The following is a 20318-nucleotide window of genomic DNA, read 5'->3' as shown; positions in this document are numbered from 1 at the left end:
ATGCAGTGCAGTGTTCTACTTTGCTGAGCCCTGGAACCTACTATAGAGAGTGAAATTAACTTGAGTTAAGTTTCCAGAGACTTGAGAGAGAACCATGGAATGAAAAACAAGTTAAAACAGAGCTCTAATAGTCTGAATTTTATTTTTACTGTATCACCAGTAGGCTCAGGACTAACGAGGTCATAGATGGGCAAGAAGGAAAAGAGAGCTAGCAAAACTTATATTATCTGACTTTCAGAAAAAGGCCCAGCTGGCGTGTGAAAAGAAAAGTAAGCTTCCTGTTGTTGGGGGCTCTAACTTTAGATCTGTAACTTGAGTCTCAGTAGCTGAGAAATTGCTAAAAGGCAGAGTTTTGAGAGCTAAGTTGAAGTGCAAAATCCCTCTGTAGTATCACTGTATGTGAAGGACTACATCTTAAAAGGTTTCAGAGTAGCAGCCGTGTTAGTCTGTATCCATAAAAAGAAAGGTGTAAGCAAGGAGCTGAGGAGGCATTGATAGGCAGACTGATTGTGGCAGGTGATGAATCCAGGATGGCACTAAAGTTATGGATAGAGAACAGTAACAAGGCAGGTGGCAAATTTTTGAGATTGCTCTTCCTGCCCAAGAGAATCACTCCTGTCTTTGAGATGCTTGGCTAATAAGAAGCCAGCATTTTACATTAAGATAAGGAGAGAGTGTGGGAACAGGGAGGATTCAGCTATCAAAAAGATATGTGTACATGAATATCATTACTAGAAAAAGTGGTAGCTTAGATAAATGATAAGGAAGAGGTAGATGCACAAAAGAGCAGAGGAACAACAATGGAACCTTCTAAAGGGTCTTGGCAAAGAGAGGGAGATGCCACCAGAAAGAGAGAGACAATGAATGTATCTGATCCAGACACTGTAGTATGCATGGAGCCATAGGTTAGGAGGAAACTAGATTGTGAGAAAATGTTTGGGGGCAGGGGATAGTTTTGTGGTTTGAAAGAAAAACACTAATAGCTTGCCATTTGCTGAGTGTTACATAAATCCAAAAAGCTTCCGCACAAACTCTGACCCTGGGACATATTTTGAGCAAAAAGATATTGATGTTGATGTATTTAAATTTATTCTACATTGAGCACTGTATTTGTGGCATGTGCTGCCTTAGGCTTATCACATCGGCAGGGAAGGGGTCCTTCCTTGAATGTGTTGTTTCTGGAGGGTTTAGGGTTCTTTGAACAAGTAAAGTGGTGTTAAAATGTAAAATTGTTGCACAAATGCAACTGGAGAAGATGTTTGAGAAATGTGAAGTCATTTGACTAAAATTCCACACTGAAAAATGCCTTGGGATATAATACATTAAACTTTCTAGTTTCACCATTATGTCTTCATGGGACAACAATCAGGTTTGAAAAGAAATCAAAATTTCATTCCTACCAGTGGTTCAGATGCCAATACCCTTACTCACATTGAGTAGCATTTTACTCCTCAAGAAGACCCAAAAAAGTGAGTGGGGACTGCTTGAGAGGTAAGTATTATTCAATGCGAGTGGGCTTCTCAGAATCTTGCCCCCAAGATATTTTTATTAAAACCCCGGGATGTAATCAAATCACATTTTATTTTCTCCTTGAGACAGAAATATAATCAGAACAGTTAAGTTGGCGTATTGCTATTTCATTTCTTGTTTTTAAAAAATGAGAGAGAGAGAAATATAGCTTGATAAAGCTATAGGATGGAAACTTTCTTTATACTTCAAATTGTAATTATGTTCCTATAATCAGTTCAGTTCAGCTGAGATATTTTTGTTTCCTGTTCTTCTCTGAATAATAAAAATAATGATAATTAATAAAATATATGCGACCTCTTGCCAGAAACTGGAGCATTACACAGATTTCCTCTGGATTGTTAAATTAACGTAAGCAAAATGTTCCAGAAGAACACTGTTCTTCTTTTGCCTAGTTTTTTCCTCTGTTTTATACTATGTTTGCTTCACCTTCACCTTATCCTGTTAGCTGAGCTCAGCAGCGCAGACCCATAGAGTTTGTGTGTGATTGGCACAACTTTTACGAACCAGCTAACCAGGAATGAATTTCTTGGTTTGAAATCAGAGTTCTTCTCCTCGGTGGACTGCCTGCTGTGGCTGATGAACTCCACCTGCCAGAGATACAGAACGGCAAAGTGACTCGCCCAAGGTCATCCTACAGGTCCATGGCAGATCCAAGAATAGAACCAGGTGTCCTGAGTCTCAGTCCTGCATCCTCTGTATTGGACCACACTGTCTCCCCTCCTTTGTTGATGGGGCCAAATTTAGACAGATAAAATAACGATAAATGTCAAAACAAATATATCAAGAAAACTGGCTTTGTTAGGTAAAAACATATAGCTCACTGTGTTAAAGGTTCCAAGATGTGATTTGAGCAAATTAAGCTATACTAATGTCTGTAAATGTTTTAAATAGTGTATCATTGACCTGTGGCACTCATTTCCACGAGGTGTCATGGAGGCCAGGAGCTTAGTGGTATTCAATAACAGCATTAGGCAAATATATCGAAAACAGGAATATGCACAGTTACATTAGAAAAGAGCTGCATAAAATTGAGACTATAAATCTTCATGTTTCAGGGGACAGACCAAACACTAAGTACATGTGGTTAAGAGGAAAAGCTACCTGACAGGCATATTTTTTTCATAATTGAGCATTATGCATATCATAATGCATAATAGAGCATTGAGCATCTGAAGCATCTGGTACTGGTCACGGTCAGAGACCGAATACTGGACTGGATGGCCACTGGGTCTGCTTGCATGTGGCACTTCTTATGTTCTTGTATGTAGCTCTGAAATGTTTCTATGTAGCAGAAACCTCCAAATATCACAGATAGTACATACCCTAAAAGATCTGCCTGGTGATGTTTATGGGATGTTATTAAATGCTATAAGAGTTCTGCCCCCATTAAAATGATCCAGTTTTTGTGAGTTTATGCTTTCCCATATAGCTGCCATTTTTTAAGATTGAATTATTTAGCACACCATCAGCAGTCTGAATTCATTCCTAAAGATACATGCCCGTTGCTTTCATCCTGAAAACTGAACTGAAGCAACAGCATGTCAGAACATATGGCCCTACAGAATTTGAAGGTCATATTATTTATGAAGATAGCCACAACCTTGACTTTTAAAAAGGACAAAGTCACTCTTTCCTTTCTCTCCTCTAGCAGTTATCCACAAAAATACCATATTGTTGTGATTTACAGAGACATCCCAGGAAAATGTCAGAAATACTGACTTGTGTTCTGGTTTTTTGGAATAGGGGAAAGGGAAATCTTTTGTTAACATTTCACCTTGGGCTACTAAATATAGAGCTGATTTGCTAAACTTATTTTTAATCCATGTTATTAAGACAAAATGTTTTATTTCTACATATTATTATACCACTTTTTCCACTCCAGAGAGAATGATGTCTCCTTGCATTATTTATTGCCTTGAATCTTTTTTTGGCCTTTAGGCAAGAGTGCCTGTTGGGGGAAAAAAACAGCATCTCCATCCTTATCAGAATATAAACAAACATAAGCTTTTCATCTAATAGTTCTACCCATTCAGACTGTGAACACTTGCTGTCCAGTATATGTGCCACTAGACAACTCTGTTAATAAAAATTTAATAGTCATGTAAGTGCAAAACTAACTTAAACATCTAATTAAAAGTGCAACCCCCTCCCAGAAAGTCTTCTCACACTTAATGTGTTTTGATAGATTGATACTGTGATGGGGTGGACTAGGCTCAGAAGCCCTCTGCTGGAGGCCTCAGCATTGTGTCACACCCATCCAAGGAAAGGAACAGTGGAGCTAGGTCCTCCAAGCGGGCAAGAGTGACTGCGAGGGAAGCGACCGGTGAGAGAGACTGCAGAGAGCAACCTATCAGGGCTCAGGAGGGCCATATAAAAGAAGCTGCAGAGCTAGATTTTAGAGTAGCAGCCGTGTTAGTCTGTATCCGTAAAAAGAAAAGGAGTACTTGTGGCACCTTAAAGACTAACAAATTTATTAGAGCATAAGCTTTCGTAAGCTACAGCTCACTTCATCAGATGCATACAGTAGAAAATATAGTGGGGAGATTTTATATACACAGAGAACATGAAACAATGGGTGTTACCATACACACTGTAACCAGAGTGACCAGGAAAGGTGAGCTATTACCAGCAGGAGAGCAGGGAAGGGGGGACCTTTTATAGTGAAAATCACTCGTTGGAGTCTGTTTCTGAAGTTTTTTTGTTGAAGAATTGCCACTTTTAGGTCTGTAATCGACTGACCAAAGAGATTGAAGTGTTCTCCGACTGGTTTTTGAATGTTATAATTCTTGACGTCTGATTTGTGCCCATTTATTCTTTTACATAGAGACTGTCCAGTTTGGCCAATGTACATGGCAGAGGGGCATTGCTGGCACATGATGGCATATATCACATTGGTAGATGTGCAGGTGAACGAGCCTCTGATAGCGTGGCTGATGTGATTAGGCCCTATGATGGTGTCCCCTGAATAGATATGTGGACACAGTTGGCAACGGGCTTTGTTGCAAGGATAGGTTCCTGGGTTAGTGTTTTTGTTGTGTGGTGTGTGGTTGCTTGTGAGTATTTGCTTCAGGTTGGGGGGCTGTCTGTAAGCAAGGACTGGCCTGTCTCCCAAGATCTGTGAGAGTGATGGGTCGTCCTTCAGGATAGGTTGTAGATCCTTGATGATGCGTTGAAGAGGTTTTAGTTGGGGGCTGAAGGTGACGGCTAGTGGCGTTCTGTTATTTCCTTTGTTGGGCCTGTTCTGTAGTAGGTAACTTCTGGGTACTCTTCTGGCTCTGTCAATCTGTTTCTTCACTTCCGCAGGTGGGTATTGTAGTTGTAAGAATGCTTGATAGAGATCTTGTAGGTGTTTGTCTCTGTCTCAGGGGTTGGCGCAAATGTGGTTGTATCGTAGAGCTTGGCTGTAGACAATGGATCGTATGGTGTGAACACTTCAATCTCTTTGGTAACTCAATTACAGACCTAAAAGTGGCAATTCTTCAACAAAAAAAACTTCAAAAACAGACTCCAATGAGTGACTGCTGAATTGGAATTAATTTGCAAACTGGATACGATTAACTTAGGCTTGAATAAAGACTGGAAGTGGCTGTGTCATTACACAAAGTAAAACTATTTTCCCCTGTTTATTTCCCCTCCTACTGTTCTTGTAAAGTGCTGGAAATGGCCCACCTTGATATCGCTACAAAAGTGTGTCGTTCCCCCCCCCCCCGCCACTCTCCTGCTGGTAATAGCTCACCTTTCCTGATCACTCTTGTTACACTCTGTATGGTAACACCCATTGTTTCATGTTCTCTGTATATATAAAATCTCCCCACTATATTTTCCACTGTATGCATCCAAAGAAGTGAGCTGTAGCTCACGAAAGCTTATGCTCTAATAAATTTGTTAGTCTCAAGGTGCCACAAGTACTCCTTTTCTTTTTGCAGAGCTAGAGACAGTCAGTCCCTTGCTGAAGCCAGAGTAGAAGCAGGTGGTTCCTGGCAAGCCAAAAGGAACTGCAGCACCATAGACTGCTCAGTGCTGGCAAGGACTCCGGGAGTGAGAAAGAGCTCCTGGCTGGCTGCTGGGCCTGAACAAAGAAGAGCCCTGAGCTAAGGGTGAAGCTTTGGTGAAGGCTGGGGCTGTGGAGAAATGGCACAGGGATCTGAAAGCAGCTTCATTGAAGGGACACGGTGGCACATGCCTGCTATACTTAGGGTCCGTGGGCTGGGATCCAGAGTAGTGGATGGCCTACAATTAGAGAGCAATAAACCTCCATAAGGTGCGGCTGAACTGTTAAAGAGGCCCAGCTGAAGATCTGGGACCAGAACAGACCAGGAGGGCAAAACCATTGCCTCTAGGGAGGGAAGCTCTGGTGGTAAGGCCCAATACCAGGGCTGGGACTGTTTAAAAACTGACCAGAAGAGGCATTCGTGAGCCATGCCATTACAGATACCGGGGTAGTTAATTTTTACCCAGACAGGAGCTAATCCTATGAAGCACTGAGCAATCCCGAGTGACCCAAAGCAGGCCAGGCAGTATATTTACTGTGGCTAACAGGGTGTTTTCTTTGTCAGTAATCTCTCCAACCTCCATTCTCTCTATTCCCCCTTTGTGTCCCTTCCTCTCTAATATTTGTTGGGCAGGTGCATTCATGGAGCAATTCTAGATAGTGAATGGGATTTGTCATTTAGCCAATATTTTAAAAAGTGAAACTTGATGTCTCTTACATCGCATTTGAACAGCTAAAGAACAGTAAAAAGTCTAATTTCTAGCACTCTTTTTGCTTTCCTTTAACAGCTTTCCAGGAGGGTGGAAGTAAATTCTGATAGGGTTGCTCACTGCAGGATTTACACAACTATCTGACACATACGGCACTATACATGCACAGATGGGAATAGAGATATTGGTATTCCCTTTCTATCTCTTCCCTCCCTCAAGCCTTCTCCCGGGAGGCTGTTGCCTGTAAGGCTTGAGTCTTGGGAACTGAACTGGGCACTGGGCTAGGGAGTGATCACCTATCTAAGTAAGTAAGTAATGCACATGGGGAAAAACTAATCCTAACTACACATACAATGATACTTTCTAAATTAGCTGTTCCCACCCAGAAAGAGATCGGGGTGTCACTGTGGATAGTCCTCAGAAAACTTCCACTCAATGCATGGCAGTGGTCAAAAAGGCTAATTGCATGTTAGGAACTATTAGGAAAGGATTAAAAATAAGACAGAAAATATAATGCCACTGTGTAAATCCATGGTGCAGCCACATCTTGAATACTGTGTCTAGTTCTGGTCACCCCATCTCTAAAAGGATATAGTGGAACTGGAAAAGTTTCTGATGATCAAGGGTATGGAGTGGCTTCCATATGGAGAGACTAAAATGATTAGGGTTCATTGCTTAATTTAGAAAAGAGAGAACTAAGGGATGTGAGATGGGGTGGATAAGGCCCTGTCACACCCTGTCCCAGAGAGAAGCAAAAGAGAAGCCCTCCAAGCAGCCTAGAGTGGTTGCAAGGAAGCAGCCAGAGATGGAGCCTGCAGGGAGCAGCCAATTAGGGCCCAGAAAGCTCACATAAAAGGATTTGCAGGGCCAGAGTCACAGTTCCTTGCTGGAACTGGAGGAGCATGGATGGTGTACCGGTCTGGCAGAGGGCAGAGCTATAGGACCTCAGACAGACCAGTGCTATTACAGAACAGAGACTGGCGTTAGTGAGAAGCAGCTCCGGGCTGGCGCCTGGGACTCAACCAGGATAAGGCCCTGAGGTAAGGGTGAAGAATGTGCTGGGACTGCAGGGCAGTGACCCAAGGAATCATAGCAGCAACGCAGCTTAGCTAGAGAAACGGTGGACTTCTGCTATCTTTAGGGTCCCTGGGCTGGGACTCGGAGTAGAGGGCAGGCCTGGGTCCCCCCCGCCCCCCCCCCACCATCAGCCACTGATGAAATGGGCTGGACTTTGACGCACCCCCTGAAGGAAAACTGAACTCTTTAGTGGCCCAGCTGGAGATCTGGGGCCAGAAAGGCCCAGAGAGGGAGTCCTGGGGGATGCGGCCCCACACCAGGGCCAGGACTGCTTGAAGAGCAGGGGCAACTGAATAGAGCCCAGAAGGGGCTGAGAGACAGTCCAAACCAGGGTGCTGGGCAGATTGAAGATGGAGCCTAGGGATAGGGCTACAGATAAAGGAACCTTACAGAGGGCACTGACGGAGGCTCCCTGTTGGACTTGTACCCCAGAGGGGGTTTGATTTTATGCTTACAATGTGTGATTTGGCCAGAGGGCTGAGTCACTGAAGACTCCACTGCAAGCCAGAGAGAATGTGCAGGCGCATGCACTCAGACGGGGGCACTCACAAGAAGCGAGAGCCACCTCCTAACAGGAAGATATAAGAGAGGCCTATAAAATCATGAATGGTGTGGAAAAAGTGTGTAGAGAAGTGCTATCTACCATTTCATACAACCCAAAAACCAGGGGCACCCAATGAAATTAATAGGCAGTAGGGACAATATAAAAATTTTCGTACCACAAGCAACTAACATGTGGAATTCATTGCCATGGGATGCTGTGATGGCCAAAAATATAAGTGGGTTTTAAAAAGAACTGTATAAGTTCCTGTGGGATAGGTCCATCAATGGCTATTAGCTAAAGTGATCAGGGCTGCAACCCCGTACTCATGGTGACCCTAAACCTATGATTGCTGGATATGGGGAGTAGAAGACAGAGTAGATCACTCAATAATTGCCCTCTTGTGTACACTCCCCCTGCAGCGCTAGTACGGGCCACTGTTGGAGAGAGGATACTGTGCAAGGTGGACCATGATCTGATGCAGTACGGGAACTTTTACTAACATAAGGGTTGAATTTTCATTAAGGTGTAATAAAGAGAGATTTAGCCAATTCCCATTAACTGTAACAGTTTTGGTGTGTTTAGCTCCAAAAACGGTAATAAGCCGTTGGTGGTATGCTCTTGGTGATCTCTATTGTCATTCACATAATTTTGTCTTTGTAAATGCTAGAAAGGTGCTGTCACTTCCCCAATACCTGACATTAATAGAAAAAACTTAATAGAATTAAAAATTAGCAGAGACTTGCTGTTTAGATTTAAAAAGTTATCTGCAGTTTTAGCGTCCCAAACATTGCAGCATTGGCTGTGGTTAGTGTCCAAGACCAGGGAAGTATAAGGAGGAAACAGGTATTCCTCCTTTGTGTTGGTGGCTGATGTTGTAGGACTCGAGAAAGTTGGACAGGTTTCAGGAGGGACCTAGTTTGGCGTGTAACCTGGAGCTCAGAAGTGCAGGCTGGGGCCAGGCGGTCACCAGGCAAATGCAGGTCCCACAGCATGCAACACTGGGCTCTATTCATGTTCAGTAAAATTCTCTTTCACATTGTTTCTGCCTGCTACATCAGTTATTTCTAGTGAAACATCTGTGACCGCGCTGGGTAAGTGTCCCATCCAGTTGGGCCCGAGGAGCCCTTCTATTAGCCCCATCTTTTACGTATACAGACAAATCTTTTTACATGGGCTTTGTTCCCTTCCCAGGACTTTGTCCCTTCCCTTGAATTCAGCAAGAATTCAGCTGACAGTCCTTCTAGACTTGGCTCTGTAGCAAAGTTGCACAGTACAAACATGTGTGTTGCGGTCTCTAAACTATACCCAGTGTTTAGCAGTCTCTAACTATACCCACTTTCAAGCCAGGGAGCTAAACTCCTTCCTTGTATTAAAGGGAGGGAACTTGTTGTTTCTCCTATTTTTTGTCTTCGCTGCCAGAAGTGGAAGAAGGTGAGGGGGAAACAAGGTCATTAGCTGAGCGATGCAGCGTGTGTATTTACCGCATACGGTCTGAACAAAGGAAAGAGAACCTTTCATGTCAAGTTTCCCCTTGTTGGCCCTTGCCATTCTTTGTGTGGCTCTGACACCAAGACTAGGGTCTGAGTGTACCATTCTGAAAGAGATCTTTTTTTAGTTACTTTCTTAAGAAAATAGGCCTGATTCTCCACTGTCTGTCACTGTGCTGTAGTCACTTTCACCCAGGCAAAGTGCTACTAAATCAGTCTTTTCCGCTGACATCCATTTTGCATGAATGATACCCAAGGTGGTAGGTAGTGGAGAATCAGGCCCAAAGTAGCCAGGTATATTTTATGGACTACAGTAGGGTTCAGTGAGCCAGAGTCATGCTGGGAGAAGGGGAGATGGCATGCCTTTGCAATAGAAGTAGAGAGCATAATGCCTTACGGTTGCTGATGAATGCAACTGAGATCAGTATTTGCTATACTGATTTGCACGGGGTATAGTCTGAACTCCGCCAGTATTGATCTGAAATTGCACATTGATGCTCTGAAAGCAGAACTGTGACCATGCCTCGTGCTCCATCCTCTATAGTATTGTGGTCCACTCCGTTAGCAGTCCTGAAGCAACCAAACCAGGGCTGCATAGGTATGCTGGTCAGGGAAACTGCTTCCTGCGCCCTCTTCCATAGTATAAATCCCCTCTATGACCTAGATTCTGTGGTGTACTTCATTACTGTAGGGTTTGAAGAGCTGGTTGGTGAGGCCTGGCAAAGGACCTGCCCAGTCACTCACATGTGTAAAAGTTAACTTAGGAGAGTGGGAGACAGATGTGGAAGGAGGGAAGGCCAAGCCTCCCTTCAGTGTCTCCTTCACAGAATTGTTAATCTTCCTAATTTATAAAATATTCAGCAGATTGTTTGAAGAATAAAACAACACTCCTGTCTCTGTTCTGAGCCTTTAGGATAAAGAGAAATTCTTCCTGGTTATGATTTATATTCATTGTGTGAGCTTTGGTGTGGTTGTTGAGTCAGTGAGAGATGAGATGGCAGGAGGAGGGAGAGGGTCTGAAAAAGATGTTCTGTGCTGTAGCTCGCAGCTTTCGTGATGCAGAAATCTGATTTATTTCTGTACCTCACTAACAAGACTCTCTGGTGAGATAGATGTTAATCTCTGCAGACTGCTCTTCCTCTGGGAAAAAAAACCATTCCTGGAAGATATTTTAATGAAGCAAAAAAAGCAGCATATCCTTATCTGTGCCTCATATTGAAATGAAAGCAATAGACTTCTTAAGACAATTTTACTGCAAATGTTAAAGAAAAGCAGCCCAAAAAAAGTGCTTTCAGAAATATTCTGCTGACATATTTCCTCTAGAGTTTCTCCCTGACATTTTCACTACTCAGTGATCTGTGATTGCTCCTGGATTTGGGTGGAGGAGGAGGAGGAAGGTCTTCAAAGCTGAAGGCTGAGTTGAATAATGGCATCTTTACTCTTCTTCCTCACCTGTTTCACCCAGGTCACCACACACATACACACTCTCTCTCCATAAACTGACCTGTGATTTCCTTTCACATCAATACCAACCTCCTCCACTTCACTTTCAAGGTCCTTTGCCCTGCCCTGCTAAGATATTTAAAACTAGTTAGTGATTTTTTGGTGCCCAACTTGCTTTAAGTGGGCCTGCTTTCCAGAAAGTACTGAGCACCCATCCTCTGAGAATCAGGTCTCCTAAGCTTTCCCTAGACCTAAAAGCTAAGACTTACAAGCTCATCTCTTTAAAATCTTGGACCTTATCTCTGAATTCCCTGGCTACCTATTTTATGCCATACTGTGCTTTGCCAACGTGGTTCTCCGTGTTCTTCTGTTAGGGTCTGATACAAAGCTCATTGAGGTCAATAGGAAGATTCTCATTGACTTCATCAGGCTTTGGATCAGCCTTCTATTCTCCCACAACCAACACTGCACCCTTTTTCTGCTGCCCCCGTCAAGCTGTCTTGCACTGGCTCAAGAGCCTGGGTACTAACCTCAGGGCAAACTGTTAGGAAACATGGTTGTGAAATTGGTTATGAGTTCTATATTTAGATTTCACCAACCAATTATCCAGTGTAAACTCCTAAGGCATGGTAACAGCCTTAACATGGAGTCACAGACAATTCCACTGGGTATTTCGATCTGTCTTGCCAACCAGGTGAACTTACCTTTGTAATAGATGGTCCCTTACAACAAAGAGTACAGCAGTATTCAGGTTACTCCCAGTCCCAAAGGACCAGTCACTTACCCCAGGTCAGTTGCACTTCAGATCTCGCACCAAAGACAACACTTGTAGCCAATCCTGTAATAAACTAAATAAAGATTTATTTTATAGGAAAAGGAAATGGGAGTTATTTACAAGGTTAAAGTAGGCAAACTTATATACACACAAATGAGTTTCAATCTTAAGTTTCAAAAAGTAATAGAAACTTCTAGAATAAGCAAGCCCTATATGCCCTTTAGGGCTAACCTAGGCTAAGCACTGGGGATCTTTGGTTTATGCTCAGTAATCCTTACACCTCAGAGTCCAAGCAGTATAAAGATACAGTTCCTCCTTGTAGAGGGTTTTATCCATTCCCCCCTTCCGCTTTGAGTTGCAGACTCAGCTATTGGGAGGAATTCACTTGCATGTCTCCTCTTCATGGGGATGGGAGAACAATCATCCAAGTCTTTTTTTTTGTCCTCTTTGTTGTTCCACAATAGTTTGTCTGGTATCAATGGGCCTTTCTTGTGGGGCAAGACATGACTCCTTCTGTGGGAAGCCAGCATTTTCACTGATTAATCTCTCTCTCCTGCCTGGTGATTTACACAGTTACAGAGGCTTACAATGCAAGTGCTCGAATATCTTACAATATGGGATACAGATGTTGTAAGTGAGACTGATGCATTCGGCAACTTACAAGCATATAATAAAGTCTAAACACTAAACACATTTTTATAACTCTAATACCTATTGTAACAATTCTAACACACAGGTGAGCCAGTCTGATTCCAGTTGTGGGTTTGTCAGTATTCAAGTGAGGCCCAGGCACCTGGTTTGCCAGTGGCACACCACATACCCCTAGAATATTTTCTGTGATCTTCTGCACTACTCAGCCTTTCTCTTTTCCTTCCTCCACTTCCCCAACATTCTCCTTCCATCTGATGCTGATCTCACTGTTATCGATTATTGTTCCTTCAATTCTAGTTAGTTAATGGGTATTTATACTCAGATTCATAGAATCATAGAATATCAGGGTTGGAAGGGACCTCAGGAGGTCATCTAGTCCAACCCCCTGCTCAAAGCAGGACCAATCCCCAATCAAATCATCCCAGCCAAGGCTTTGTCAAGCCTGACCTTAAAAACTTCCAAGGAAGGAGATTCTACCACCTCCCTAGGTAATGCATTCCAGTGTTTCACCACCCTCCTGGTGAAAAAGTTTTTCCTAATATCCAACCTAAACCTCCCCCACTGCAACTTGAGACCATTACTCCTTGTCCTGTCCTCTTCTACCACTGAGAATAGTCTAGAACCATCCTCTCTGGAACCACCTCTCAGGTAGTTGAAAGCAGCTATCAAATCCCCCCTCATCCTTCTCTTCCGCAGACTAAACAATCCCAGTTCCCTCAGCCTCTCCTCATAAGTCATGTGTTCCAGACCCCTAATCATTTTTGTTGCCCTTCGCTGGACTCTCTCCAATTTATCCACATCCTTCTTGTAGTGTGGGGCCCAAAACTGGACACAGTACTCCAGATGAGGCCTCATCAATGTCGAATAGAGGGGAACGATCACGTCCCTCGATCTGCTCGCTATGCCCCTACTTATACATCCCAAAATGCCATTGGCCTTCTTGGCAACAAGGGCACACTGCTGACTCATATCCAGCTTCTCGTCCACTGTCACCCCTAGGTCCTTTTCCGCAGAACTGCTGCCTAGCCATTCGGTCCCTAGTCTGTAGCTGTGCATTGGGTTCTTCCGTCCTAAGTGCAGGACCCTGCACTTATCCTTATTGAACCTCATCAGGTTTCTTTTGGCCCAATCCTCCAATTTGTCTAGGTCCCTCTGTATCCTATCCCTGCCCTCCAGCGTATCTGCCACTCCTCCCAGTTTAGTATCATCCGCAAATTTGCTGAGAGTGCAATCCACACCATCCTCCAGATCATTTATGAAGATATTGAACAAAACCGGCCCCAGGACCGACCCCTGGGGCACTCCACTTGACACCGGCTGCCAACTAGACATGGAGCCATTGATCACTACCCGTTGAGCCCGACAATCTAGCCAACTAGATTCTCCCCTGCGGCCAGATACTGGACTGAACAACTGAGTAGCTGGCCCCAGGAGGACTGTCAGTATTCTCATGGTGCCAACATAGGTGGTGTGGGCGGGGAAAATGTGATGTGGCCAACACCTCCTTCCAGCCTGGTGATCTCCTACTGCTGTATCAGCCCCTTGAGACCATTGCAGCCACCATAACAAAGAGGAGCTTTCAAGCTGCTGTAAATTTATGTTGGGGTTTGGCCCAAGGCACAACCAGCATGAAGGCCCCCTTTGCACCTTCTCCTCTGACCTCCTTGGCCATAGTTGATGGTATTAAGTTCTAATTTTTCCATTAGTATATTAGCTGTATGAAATATATCCTTCAAGATCTGAATTTGCTATTACTTCAAAAAGGAAACTAGTTGAACTTCAATAATATAAGCATATTTCATGATCTTTTACTGTTGAATTGAGAGCTAAGCTAATAATTCCCAACCAGTAATTTGTTTGAATGTTGCGTCTTTCTGTGCTCGTAGAAAGTTTGAGCAAATCAGTTTCTTCATATGTATTTTTCCCCATTTATTCTATCGATATCTTTTATCTTTTCGAACTGTGTATGAACTGATTGCAAATATTTGAAATTTGAGTTGCATTGCTTAATTGTGATTGGTCAAAAGGCATTGCTTAATTGTGATTGGTCAAAGAAGTCATGTGGTCTATTTTCTTTTCCCTAGTTGGTTGAGACTGCACTAAAATCTGGTTTCTGTAAATACTCATGCGTGCAGCATTGAAGTTCATCTTCTGCAATCATTTGTGCTAGTAAAAATTCAATTGCTACAAAATTTGCATAGAGCAAATATACAAGGAGCACAAACATGGACCAAACTAATTAATTTAAAAATGTGAGAGAATATTCAGACACATTTTCCTTATTCACCCAGCTTTATCTATCTGAGAACTCATGATGCTAGTCACTATTATATCTGAGCACCTTTGAAGTATTTATGGATTTATCTTCACAACACCCAGCCAAGTAGGGAAGTGTTGTCATCCTCATTTTGAGGTTTTGGAATTGAGGAACAGAGAAATGTATGTGACTTTACCAAGAATATGGGAAGTCTGGCAGAGTTCAAAATTGAACTCAAATATGTTGAGGTCTACTCGAGTTCCTTTATCATAAGACCATTCTTGCTCACTCTGTCTCTTGTCCTCTTCAGACATCCCACAATTACCACCACTCTCACTGCCACCTTTGTTTTTTCCATGCTTGCTACATCTGAATGCGACAGAAACTTGCATGGAGGAGGCCCCATCATTTTTTATTTGTTCTGTGATCCACCGTGCACACCCATGGCACTACATAAATATTCAGCAATAAGTAAGAAAATAAAAGTGCTAACGATAAATAAGTGATATATTAGAGAGACAGAGAAGAAACATTCTCTAGATATCAAGTTAGTGAACTCCTAGAATTGGAGGTCAGCTAGTTGAGAGTGGAAAGTCTCTCCACAAATAATTCACTGTCATTTTCTTAACCCACAAAAGAAGCACTTTTCCTGTTCTGTGTCTATTTGTATATAACAATTCAACAAGTGGTGACAGGTGGCAGTTAGGCTATTAATGTCTGTGCACTGAAAGCTCCTTTACTATCGAGCATTGGCAATAACTTAGAGCTGTCTCCTGAAAGGGAGAACTAGGGAGGACCCATGAATTCTATTTTATAGGATCCTATCCTGCACAAGGTATCTGAGACCTTCTGAGTCACCTAGAGTACAGAAAGCTATGGAGGAGGTTCACTACAGCTAGTCCATTCAGTGGAAAGATCAGCCATCTTCAGAAGACACAAAGGGCTCTGCAAACCAGAGCTAGGAGTTGCCCAGAGAAAGTCCATTGCCCAGCTAGTCCATTCAGTGGAAAGATCAGCCATCTTCAGAAGACACAAAGGGCTCTGCAAACCAGAGCTAGGAGTTGCCCAGAGAAAGGAGACTACAGTCTAGTAAACACAGCATTTTACACACACTATTGTTCCCTATGTTGGGCCAGTCCCTCTCCGACTCCTAGGATGGGGACTCACTGGTGCCAAGATTCTCCTGCACAACACAGAAAGAGGAGATATATGGAGCCCATGCCCAGTTAAATATCCAGATCTCTCTCAGCAAAAACAGTGTTTTTAGAAGGAACTCCCTCCCTGCTGTCAGGAAGTGGTGAGAAGCCTCAGACCTTTGTGGGGAAAAATCTAGGGGGAAAGCTTCCAATTGTCATTTCTTCGGAAGAAAAGAGTAAATCTTCTGCCCAATAGGCTTGTTCCTTCTCTCTGTCTGAGAAGCATTAAGCTTCTAGCAAGAGATACATTTCTGGGTGCAGGACATGCACCGTCCCTAGCGGAGTCATACGTGAATACCCACTTCTATCAGTAAATAAGAGTGTGCAAGTGTGTTCCCCAATAATCATTCTCAAGTATGGCATTGACATGAAATTTGAGTTAGACAGAGTCAGCTCTGCTCCTAGGAGTGGAGTGATGAAGAGAGGAGGGATGGTCCAGAAGTTAGGGTGCTAGCCAAGCATTTGGGACACCCAGGATCAGTTCTCTGCTCTGCCACCGATTTCCTGTATGGCTTTGGGCCAAGTCACTTAGGTCCAGGTTTTCAAGGGTAGTGAGGCATTGCTGTTCTGACACTTGCAACACCAAACTGATTTAAGTATTTAAATCTCATCTTAAAAAAGGATTTAGATTAGAATAGATTTAGCTCAGTCTATTTAGTTTATTACTATCAGGCATATTTTCAAATCCTTGAATCATTCTCCTGGCTCTTCTCTGAACCCTTTCCAATTTTACTACATCCTTGTTGGATTGTGGGCACCAGAATTGGGCACAGTATTCCAGCAGTGGTCACATCTCTATTCCTACTCGAGCTTCCCCTTATGCGTCCCAGTACTGCATTAGCCCTTTTGGCTACAGTGTCACACTGAGAGCTCATTTTCAGCTGATTATCCACCCTCCACTTCTAATCTTTTTCAGAGTTACTGCTTCCCAGGATATAATCCCCCGTCCTGTAAGTATGACCTATGTTATTTTGTTCCTAGATGTATAAATTTACATTTAGCCATATTAAAATGTATATTATTAATTTGCACGCAGTTTACCAAGTAATCCGGATCCCAATCAGTCAGTGAACTGTCCTCTTCATAATTTACACTTCCCCCAGTTTTTATCATCTACAAATTTTATCAGTGATGATTTCATGTTTTCTTCCATGTCACTGATAAAAATTTTAAATCGCATAGGACCACGAACTGATTGCTGAGGGACACTATTGAAAACAGACCGCTCAATGATGATTTTTCTGTTTACAGTTACATTTTGAGACCAATCAGTAAGCCAGTTTTTAATCCATTTAATGTGTGTCAGATTAGTTTTTTATCATTGTAGTTTTTTTAATCAAAATGTTGTGCGGCACCAAGTCAAATGCCATACAGAAGTCTTAAGTATATTACATTAACACTATTACCTTTTTCAACCAAACTTGTAATCTCATTAAAATAAAAAGACATCAGTTTAGTTTGACAGGATCTATTTACCATTAAACCACGATGATTTACATTAATTAGATTACCCTCTTTTAATTCTTGGCTAATATAATCCCATATCAGCCACTCCATTATTTTGTCTGGGATCAATGCCAGGCTGATAGGCTTATAATTACCCAGGTCATCTCATTTAACCTTTTTTAAAAATGGCACAACATTTTCTTTCTTGCAGCTTCTGGAACTTCCTCAATGCTCCAATACTTATTCAGAATCAACATGAACGTTCCAATGAGCTCCTCATCCGGCTCTTTTAAAACTCTTGGTTGCACGTTCTCTGGACCTGCTTATTTTTAAATGTCTGATTTTAGTTGCTTCTGTTTAGCATCCTCCAGAGATACTAGAGACACAAACACATCTTTTTTAAACATTGGAACTCAAATCCTACTGAGGAAATTAGAAAGGAACATAAACTCTTGCAAATGAAGTGTAAACCCATAATTCGGCAGGCCAAAAAAAATGGAAGGGCAACTAGCAAAAGACACACAAACTAACTGCATTTTTTTAAAGTACTTGAGAATCAGGAAGCCTGCCAAACAAACAGTGGAACCACTGGATGATCAAGATGGTAAAGGAGCACTCAAAGAAGACAAGGCCATTGCAGAGAAGCAAAATGAATTATCTGCATTGGTCTTCACTGCAGAAGATGTGGGAGAGATCCCCACACTGAAGCCATTTTTTTTCGGTGACAAAACCAAGGAGCTGTCTCAGATTGAGGTGTCAATAGAGAAAGTTTTGGGACAGATTGATAATTAAAGAGTAATAAGTCACCAGAACCAGATGGTATTCACCCCAGACTTCTGAAGGAACTCAAATATGAACTTGCAGGACTAGCACTTAAATCGGTCTCTGTACCGGATGACTGGAGGATAGTTAATGTGATGCCGATTTAAAAAAAAAAAAAAAAAGCCTCCAAAGGCAATCCTGGTAATTACAGGTAGATAAACTGAATTTCAGTATCAGGCAAATTGGTTGAAACCATAATAAAAAACAGAATTATCAGACACATAGATGAACACACTATGTTGGGGAAGAGTCAAGTCTGTTTTTGTAAAGGGAAATCCTGCCTCACCAGCCTACTAGAATTCTTTGAGAGGGCAACAGACATGTGGACAAAGGCAATACAGTGGATATAGTGTACTTAGACTTTCAGAAAGCCTTTAACAAGGTCCCACACCAAAAGCTCTTAAGCAAAGTAAGGAGTCATGGATAAGAGGGATGGTCCTTTCATGGGTCTGCAACTGGTTAACATATTGGAAACAAAGGGTAGGACTAAATGGTCAGTTTTCGTAGTGGAGAGAGATAAATAGCAAGCTCCCCCAAACATATTCATGTGTTCAACATATTCATAAATGATCTGGAAAAAGGGGTAAATAGTGAGATGGCAAAGTTTGTAAACAATAGAAAATCACTCAAGATAGTTAAGTCCAAAGCTGACCGCAAAGAGTCACAAAGGGATCTCACAAAATGGCAGATGAAATTCAGTGTTGATAAATGCAAAGTAATGTAAAACATAATCCCACCTATAATTATAAAATGACAGGGTCTAAATTAGTTGTTACCACTGAAGGAAAAGATCTTGGATCAATACCCATTGGTCCATTACTAGAGGCCTTAGTGTCTCTATGCTTCAGTTTCCAATCTGTAAAATGGGGATAATAGCCCATCTCTACCTCACAGGGATGTTATGAAGATAAAAACATTACAGATTGGGAGGAACTCGGATACTGCAGTACTGGGGGCCATGTCAGAACCTAAAATAGATAGGAAACCAACATTTTACAGCCAATACTGAGAGCCCTGGAGCTGAGGCCTTTGTAGTTTATATGGTTAAATATTTTATATTGCAATAGCTGTCGTATATTGGACTAGCTCTTCCTAGTGGAGAGGATAATGGCAAGAGTGTTACTTTTGCAGTTCAGGGAAGGATCAAAGGAAAAATAACTGTTAATATTTTTCTAGGAAATGTAAGCTCTAGTGCTGATTTTATGAAAAAAAATCTGATGTTGGTATAAAAATGTGCCTTGCTATTGTTTATCTGGATAGCAGCTGTGTGTGAATGACAGCCTTTGTGCAGCTTTATCATCTGAGCTAAAAAAAAATGTTTTTCTCTCACCAAAGAAGGCCAGATTTGTTGATCCCTTTCTACATGAGTTAGAGGATGGATATGATAGAAAAGAGGCATGCCTTCCCATGGGGTTTGAAGTATATCTATTGATAGTATATCTATCAAGTCTTGCAAAATATAAGATGCCCTTCCCATTTAGTATCAAAATCCATGGTGTTTTCTGTACCTTATCTGAAATAAGCACACATCACTCCATTTTTTCATCTTGGCCAAGTTTATCAAATGCTGCAGAAGTAGATTCTCTTGTAATGGGAGGGAGGCTGGATATTACTTATTAGGAAATTATATAATTCTCTGCATGGTTGCAGTTCTTTTCTTGGGCAGACACTGCCATCTGACAGTTCAGCTCCAAACATTCAGCAAATAAATGATCAGATTTGAAAAGTAAATTTGTTGATTTCAGTTTTCACTACCAGCAATTTTGACTTGCAAACAAAAATCATTCTCCATCTGGTGGGGCCTGAGTACCTCCTGGAGGGTCCTGAGTGCCCTAAATTCAAACTCAGTTTAGTGAGAGTTGAGGATGCTTAAAAGGGTATTGCGATGCACCGGGTCTAGAGTGACCTGCTCCTTCTACTTCTCAGGCTAGAACTCTAGGGGTCTGAATACTGACACTGTCATCCCTCATATTGAGGAACTGATATTCACTGTGCACTGAAATCCACATGTGTGCCTAGTCATTATAATTGCAGCCTTTCCCTGCCACATTAGAGCAGAATTAAGAGATGTCCTGAGATCTTTTCCAAGCAACAGACTCCACAGCATTAGCCTTTTAGGACATGTCTACACTGCACAAAGAGGTGTGTTCTTAACTCAAGTTAGCCAACTCAGTTTCAAGTACCAGTGAAGACCTGCTATCTCAGCTTTTAACTTAAGTTAGTAGCTCAAATGCATGCCTATAGGGCAGCCTGGGGTTGAATTTGAGCTGTTAACCCAAGTTAAAAGCCATGTCTTCACAACTATTTTAACCCAAGTTAACTAATGAAGGTTAGCTAACCCAAGTAAAGAACATACTTTATTTTGCAGTGTAGACATACTCTTAGAGTA

At 42.2% G+C, this 20318-nt stretch overlaps 1 protein-coding gene across 3 annotated transcripts in view; it reads left to right on the top strand.

Moving 5' to 3' along the window:
- LINGO2 (leucine rich repeat and Ig domain containing 2) overlaps window positions 1-20318 on the top strand; it is a 777598-nt gene that overhangs the window by 527904 nt on the left and 229376 nt on the right. The window contains exon 1 of one of the 3 annotated variants that reach the window (XM_074953496.1): window positions 16599-16611. The exons of the other annotated variants lie outside the window; for them this stretch is intronic. The gene's annotated coding sequence lies outside the window, so the exon portion shown is untranslated. Of the gene's footprint in view, window positions 1-16598; window positions 16612-20318 lie in introns of those variants that run through there. 3 annotated transcript variants of the gene reach the window in all.

This window comes from Natator depressus, chromosome 5, assembly GCF_965152275.1.
Source record: "Natator depressus isolate rNatDep1 chromosome 5, rNatDep2.hap1, whole genome shotgun sequence".
Taxonomy (NCBI): Eukaryota; Metazoa; Chordata; order Testudines; family Cheloniidae; genus Natator; species Natator depressus.
Note: the sequence above shows the minus strand (reverse complement) of the source record. Positions and strands in the feature narration are given on the sequence as shown.